Source organism: Myotis lucifugus, unplaced genomic scaffold, assembly GCF_000147115.1.
Source record: "Myotis lucifugus unplaced genomic scaffold, Myoluc2.0 scaffold_6813, whole genome shotgun sequence".
In the NCBI taxonomy this organism is placed as follows: Eukaryota; Metazoa; Chordata; class Mammalia; order Chiroptera; family Vespertilionidae; genus Myotis; species Myotis lucifugus.
Genome location: NW_005877861.1, coordinates 1 through 8,228, shown reverse-complemented (window position 1 = coordinate 8,228; position 8,228 = coordinate 1). Strand labels below are relative to the sequence as shown.

Genomic DNA, 8,228 nt, shown 5'->3' with positions numbered 1-8,228 from the left:
CCTTGCTCTTTCTTGTGTTTCTGTCATCTCCATGAGGACATTCCTGAGGCAGCCTACTGGCATGGAACAGATACATGGCAGAGACTTGAAGTGCCCAGTCAGCCCAGTTGAGGCTCGTCTAGATCAGTTGTCGGCAAACTCATTAGTCAACAGAGCCAAATATCAACAGTACAACGATTGAAATTTCTTTTGAGAGCCAAATTTTTTAAACTTAAACTATATAGGTAGGTACATTGTTATTAATTTAATTAGGGTACTCCTAAACTGGCCTTTGCTAAAAACATCCTCAATCTGATTGAGGTATGTTCGCTTAGGTCGACCCCTTCCAACTTTCCCATCCACACTTGTATACTTGTTTCGTCTATCTCCTTTCCGAAAACCGACTTCTGCGCATGGGCCACAAAGTTTCAATCGCACTGTACGTGCGCGCCCGCATGTGGTATTTTGTGGAAGAGCCACACTCAAGGGGCCAAAGAGCCGCATGTGGCTCGAGAGTCTCGGTTTGCTGACCACTGGGCTAAGTAGTCACCAGGCCGTTAGACCTGCTCATCTTTTTAATTTGTTCTCCATCCCTCTCTTCCCCCCATTTCAGCTCCCTATGGATCTCAAGGAAAAAATTGTCCAAAAGCCCTGCTCCAAAGCTCCTGGCTTGATGTTCACATGTAGGGGCTGAAATTAAGCCCCTAAATTGACTGTGTTTGTCCCTTTAGAATGAACAGTCAGTCCCTTCTCCGTGAGATCTAAACACTTGCCTGGTAAAATCTTGGTGCCAGAGCTGGAATAAGCTGCTAGCAGCAAGGAAAGGAATTCAGGCCAGAGGCTACAGAAGGAACAACAGGGAAGCCAGGCTCTGCCAAAACACCTTCAGCAGCCAACCAGGTTTAGGTTGAGGACCGCCTTTGTGTTTTGTTCTTTAGTCTGTTTGTTTACCTGACATCCAGGTTGAATGTGGCTCCCAAGAAGGCCTATGGGGTTGCTGCTGGTGCTTCTCTGCCTCTCAGGGGGATGAGAACAGATGGGCTGTGGTGCCCAGAAGGTCACCAGCAGTGCCCCTGTTTGCCTCACACCCTGCCTGCTGAGGACCAGATACATGATCACTGAATGTTTGTTGGATTTTCTTTTAATGTCCAATGCTAGATCATTCCTATTTGTCACATGGCTACTGAGGCACCTATTGCAGCTGTCAGGACAATCTGTTCAGCCTTCCTGCTAATCTGGGTGCTTGCCTTCTTGCATCCCAACTTTCCTCTCGTATGAGTGACATCCAATTGCTAAATTATGGAATGGTCCCTGAATTGGCATTGTCTTGTATGGACCAAGAGCAATTCCCCTGAATCATAGTTAAAGTCATCAAAGCCAGGTTGGAGGTTGGGAAACCTGTCTAAGAACCAGTAATCTGTTCCGTATCTGTGGAAGAATGTCCTGTTACTGTGAACAAGCAACGGACAAAAAAGCAATGGTGTGTGCTCTGGGGAAGCATCATTCAGCCCTCCTACCTGTGACAGCCACCAAAGGCAACAATGGTGAAGAGGAGAGAGATGGTGTAGACAAGCTGATGGGAAACACCTTTTGGGGACTTTGCTCACAGTGACTTAGCCCCTGCCCTGCTCTGCCTTGATTCTAGGATCCATTGAATCACCTGGAACACAAGTTAATCCAAATCTGAGAAGAAGAAATTGGAAGTTATTATTTTCCATTGTTATGACTTCTTCCACTCCTTATGAAACTGTTCATCTTTTGCAATATTTTGCTTGTCAGTCTCACTTTTCAGTGTTTATTCATTCAACTAAAGTGTATGGTGTGATGTATTAAGGAATGCATTGAGTATCTATGCAGGTGGCAAAAGGTATGCTTAGAAATACCCACAGGGATATCCCTTTGGTGTGCTCAGTCTTCAGACTGTCTCCTAATCACAATCGCAGAAATACAAACACAAATCCATGAAGATGTTGACGATGGTAGGAAGTTTAATTTCATTTTCTTTCCAAGGCACTTAATTTTTCAAAATGATGATAGCACATTTCTTCCAATTATTAAACTAATGCATGCTCATTTCACTGGGAAAGAAGAGAAAAAAATCAATCAAGTAATACAGAAAGTGACATTCTAAATCTGTTATTCAGAGTTCAATTGCATATTATGAGGTAGATCCATCCATGTTTTTTCTATGTACATATGAATATATTTCGTTGTTAACACTGGGATCACACTCTACATGCTATTTAATAACCTGCTTTTTTCATTTACTATGTCATGGATGCCACTCATTTTATACGGATCCGCATTCATTTTAAGTGGCTGTATGAAATTTCTTTATTCAATTTCTTAATTGAGGCATTAAGGTTGCTATTATCATCATCACAGAGAAACCTTAAAATCCCAGCCAATAGGTTTATGCACCTCTCACGCACCTCCACCCTCCCTCACCTCCCTCTTACCTCCATCTTTTCTCAAGGACACCCTCCCTCACCTGTACCACTCACTCACCTCCACCCTCCCTCACCTCCACCTCTCACTCACTTCCACCCTTACTCACTTCTCCCCTCACTCACCCACCTCCTCCCCACTCACCTCCACCCTCACTCACCTCTACCCTCATTTACCCTGACTCTTCACTCACCTTCACTTCTACTCACTTGTACCACTCAATCATCTCTATTGTCATTTGCCTCCCACCCTTCATTCAAAGGTTAGACCAGTTGGGAGAGAAGCAAATTGTGAAAATACGGGGTAATTAACCTGTGGTCACTTGAGCTGAAACTACCGCCTTATGGGCTCAAGGAAGCCCACATCTTATAAGCAGAGTGGCCATATTATTTATTGTCCAAATTGGAACACTTTGAAGGGGGAAAAGAGAGGTAATGCCAGGACCACAGTTGAAAACCCAAATTGTCTGGGGAACCCTGTGACTTGGGGTATCTTTTCCTCCTGGTGCTGCATTGTAAACCGTAAAGGTTGGTCCCAACTGTAGATGGAGGTGCTCATAAACTGGGTGTCTCTGTACTCCCTTCCAAAGCTAGGTGCTATAATTCCGGTGGGAGCACTTCAGAGCCATGCTGTGCAGACATGCCGACTACACAGCATGCAGCCAGCCCCCAGCAAATGTGGACACCCCCTCTGTCCTCACAAGCCAGCCCACTCTTAGGTCTCTGCCAGGTCCAGGCTGCTTGTACACTGAGCCTGGCCACCACTGGGCATTACATCTCTTGTCAGTGGTTTTCCAGTTTGCACCAACACCTTTCCTCCATGCTGTGTTTTGCTTACTTGCATCAGAGTTCCCCTGTTCTAGAATACCAACAGTTGGTAAGCCTCCTGCCATGCCCATTCTGAGTGTGGGTTTGGGCTCCAGGTTCTGGCTTCATCTTTAGACTCAGGATCCCCAACAGTTTTCTTGCGCATGTCTTTCTCGGTCCCTCTTTGTGCCCCACATTGGAAATGTCAGGAGCCTATCCACATTATGTATAGCCTACGTGCCAGGCCTGCCTTTGCCTGGTGGCTTTCCTGGGCAGGGAGGCCATGCAAAGGACTATTTAGCACTCCAAATACATCATAGGTTTCTCATTAGAATAACTTTTGGTTATTATCATGTGTATAGAGTTTGCATTTTCCATAAAATACCTTAAATTGTGCTTTACCATCTGCCACTTCCTGCACTCCCATACTGCCTCCTGAGGTGTTCCTGCACAGCTTTCCCAGCCAGACATGCAATTTTGAAGCCTTCACTCCATCCTCCTTCTGGAAAAAAAAACAAAGGTGCTTCAGTCCAGGTCCAGCACCAATTCCTGAAAAAGCCTCAGCCCAGTATCAGCACCAATTCCCAGACAACCTCAGCCCAGGGTCAGCAGTCATCACCTGTCCCACCGAAACGAACGATTAAGTCTAAAGCATGAGGTCCTTTAGGAAAAGCACAGGAATCATGGGTAATTTAAAGCACATGCCCATCTGTGCTTTTCCATTAATGCCATACATTGGGTCCTCCTTACCTTAATTGTTAAAATCAAATTAGGACCTTGGTACCAGGTACCTTAAAGGCACCATCAAGCAGAGAAACACTGCCAGTCTGAGAGGGACTTTTCTAGGATTCCTGTACTCCCATTTTGAAGAACCCCAAATCAGATCGATTCCTGACTTTAGTCACAGCTGTAACATCCCAGCTGTGGCCGGGACCCCTGCCCACAGAATGCTTAGGAAAGACATTAGGTGACATTTTTAAACTAGCAGTGCAGATATACAGTGTCACACTCCCACTCAACGTTTTTGTACCTACTCCCTTTTTATATATGTTGGCATGTAATCTGAAAGTGTGTGGGGAGGGGGGAGGGTCACACCTATAATTGTTGATTTCGGTGGACTCTGCTGTCATCTACAATTTAGAAAAATTAGTTTCAACCCTCCCACAAGAATATCAACTGGAATTAGTTGTTTCTCTGTTGGAAATTGCATGGGAAAGGTGTGGGGACGCCAGGTGTGCTGGCTGAAGACCGGATGCTAGGCAGACGCTGGCAAAGCAGCTGGACTCAGATAAAAGGGAACTTAGTCTGTTTTTGAAGTGGTTTGTTGTGGCTCATTTTAACAGTGATGTGAACCAAAAAGGACAACAGAACACTTGGAGGATGAGAATAAGTTTTGCTGTTTATGCTTGAGAAACTATACATCTCATTGCGCTGACACATTTCAAGAGCACTTTCCTTTCCTGACCAAGGGCTTTTCAGGTAAATTAAGTAGCAAAGAATGGACCAGGTCTTGATGGAGGGCCCAGTGTAGAAAGTTAAGTTTAGTGTAATTAGGAGTACAGGAGATGTTTTAAGTTGATATAATCTTTATGGTCCAGCCGTGGTTTAGAACAGACAAAACTCTTACTTCCAGCTGAAATTACATTCGGCAGGAGAAACCCAGTCTGGGCTGATTGTGGTTAATAACAGTCTTGTACACTTTTATCAAATACCTTCAAAGAACTAAAGTCAGCCAAAGTCCTTGAAAACCAACATCTCATTGTCAATTTGCCTTTTGTATTAAAAAAAAAAAGCTTTAAAGTCCTTTTAAAATAAAATAAATTGTTACCATGGTGGAATAATTGATGAATTCGATTTTAGTAATTTTCCTGTTTTACATGGGAAGAAACCAGATGTGCAGAAATCTTGGGGACTTTGTACTATGAAACCAATATAGAACTCCAGGTGACATTTACATGTGGTGTCATCATCCTGCCACCCCCACCACCATCACCTTTGCCTTGGGCCCTGGGGACACTGCCCACTGCCTAGCCAGCCTCCTCTTCATTGGCACCTCCATTCGGACCCCCTTGGGCCCTGTGGCCTGTTTCTCATCTTGCCAGCTCTGTCTTCTGTCTGCTGAGGGCAGGACTGGGTCTGTTGACCAACCACTGCAGGATCGGCAAGTGAGCTGTAAGGTGGAGTCACTTCCTGGTCGCTGCTGGCATGATGGGCTCCTGTGCCCACGGCAGGCCTTGGTCTGGGAGTTAAAAAGTGCTTGCAGCTGCTTTTGTCCCGTGTACAGACCAAGTGATCATACAATAGGTGGCGAGGGTTGTGTTCCACTTCCCATGTGCAGCCATCATTCTCTAACATGCCACACAATAGGGACACCCCAAGACTTTCATAGCCCCCCCCCCCCATTTGGGAATTCTCCTGTAGCTTATTAGGCTTTCAAATACAAAAAAAAAAGGACAACAGACTTTAAATGACTGCTTTAGACACTTTCCATTCCCTTGACCTTGAGTAGAAATGAGCGAGCCCCAACAGACAGCCATGGTGGCCATGCCCTCCATCGCAGGCTGGGACCATCGACTTGCCAGCCTCAGAGCACACGGAGCAGAGCTGTCCTAGGCTGAATCATGAAGGGTCACATGTCACTGACAATTAGTTGAAACTTGAATGTTGAATTAGAGAATGGTGTGAGCAGAGCCCTCCCTCCTCCACACCTTCACCCAGAACTGCAGCCATGCTGAGCCAGGCTCCACACCATGGAGGCAGCAGATGGGAAGGTGGGTGGGGCTGCCCCTCGGCTGCCTGGCAGGAATTCCCTCCCTGAGAGTGGGGTCAGCAGATTTTCTGTGGAAGGCCAGACAGTATTTTAGGCTTTGAAGGGTTACATGGTCTTGATTACAACTACTCAACTCTCCTTTTATAGCACAAAAGCAGCCATAGGCTGAGGGTGTCTGTGTGCCAATAAAACTTTATTTATGGACACTGAAATTTGAATTTCACATAATTTTCACGCCACAAACTAGTGTTCTTTTTTGTTTATATTTCAACCACGGGGTCATAGATTGCCGACTGCTGAGCATTTCGTAGAGAGCAGCAAGGACAGACCTGGGGTAACACAGGGTGCCCCACACATCCAGGTGAGATCCTGAGGCAGCTTTTCCAAAGAACATCTAGAGGAAGATCCTGAGTGTGCCAGGTACAGGCAGATTCACCAGGAGATAAAACCCCATCAGGTCAAGGCCCATTCTGTGTGGAGGTAGGTTTGATAGAATGGCTGATGATGTAATTGCAGAGTTAATGTAGAGTTGTGGGGCTGGGTTGCTTTGCCAGTCGTAGAAGTTAAATGTGTGAATGTGGTGGTAAACTGTGAAGTGCCCTCAGTTACCTCTATGGTGGGTGTGGCATTACAGTTTGGAGGTTCAGAGGCCACATGGTGGGCAGTATGTGGATGACCTGATGGCTGCCTGGAAGGGTCCGAGTTCTTCCTTCAGAAGAGCCTAACCCCATGGTCGGCAAACTGCGGCTCGCGAGCCACATGCGGCTCTTTGGCCCCTTGAGTGTGGCTCTTCCTAAGCCTTAGGAGTACCCTAATTAAGTTAATAACAATGTACCTACCTATATAGTTTAAGTTTAAAACATTTGGCTCTCAAAAAAAATTTCAATCGTTGTACTGTTGATATTTGGCTCTGTTGACTAATGAGTTTGCCAACCACTGGCCTAACCCATTCATCTTATCGAGGCTGCAGTGGTAGCAGCTGCTCTTTGAGTTTCTCTGTGCTGCCCAAGGAGAAGAAGAAGAAAGATGCTGGAAAGTTGGCCAAGAAAGACAAAGACCCAGTGAATCTGGGGCAAGGCCAAAAAGAAGAAGTGGTCCAAAGGCAAAGTTCGGGACAAGCTCAACAACCTAGTCTTGTTTGACAAAGCAACATCTGACAAACTCTGTAAGGAAGTTTTCAACTATAAGCTCATAAACCCAGCTGTTGTCTCTGAGAGACTGAAGGTCCGTGGTTCCTTGGCCAGGGCAGCCCTACAGGAGCTCCTTAGTAAAGGACTCATTAAACTAGTTTCAAAGCACAGAGCTCACGTAATTTACACCAGAAACACCAAGGGTGGGGATGCCCCAGCTACTGGTGAAGATGTGTGAACAACAGGTCCCACCAGCTGTACATTTTGAAAAATAAAACTTTATTAAATTAAAAACAAGCAACCACAATAAAAAAAGAACAGTCTAGACCAGTGATGGCAAACCTATGACACGCGTGTCAGAGGTGACATGCGAACTCATTTTTTTGGTTGATTTTTCTTGGTTAAATGGCATTTAAATATATAAAATAAATATCAAAAATATGTCTTTGTTTTACTATGGTTGCAAATATCAAAAAATTTCTATATGTGACATGGCACCAGAGTTAAGTTAGGGTTTTTCAAAATTTTGACACGCCGAGATCAAAAGGTTTGCCATCACTGGTCTAGCCCTAGCTGGTTTGGCTCAGTGGGTAGAGCGTCGGCCTGTGGATTGAAGAGTCCCGGGTTTGATTCTGGTCAAGGGCACATGCCCGGGTTGCAGGCCCGATCCCCAGTAGAGGGTGTGCAGGAGGCAGCTGATCAATGATTCTCTCTCATTATTGATGTTCCTATTTCTCTCTCCCTCTTCCTTTCTGAAATTAATTAAAATTATATTTAAAACAAACAAACAAAAAAACCCAGTCTAACCCCAGCTGCACCTGCCAGTTCCACAACAGGAAGTTTAGTCTGGGCAGCTGGGATAGAAGGAAGAACTTGAGATCAGTTTAAAAATAAATTGGGGCATAAGCCACCTGGAAAGTCCTTGCTCCAGGTGGATCTGAGCATCTGAGGAGGGAGAAAAGAGAAGAAAGTTGTAGTACTGCCTCAGTCTGCTCATAAACTTGAAAGAAGCCCCTCTGGCAACCATCCCAGCACGGTTCTGGGCATAAGATTGCAAAGGGGAGTTGTTCTAACACGCTGGCCGGTGGAGACTGT

General features: G+C 45.4%; 1 pseudogene; it reads left to right on the top strand.

The window, feature by feature from the left end:
* The first annotated feature begins 6,923 nt into the window (after positions 1-6,923).
* On the top strand, positions 6,924-7,371 carry LOC106696007 (annotated as a pseudogene).
* Positions 7,372-8,228: the final 857 nt, after the last annotated feature.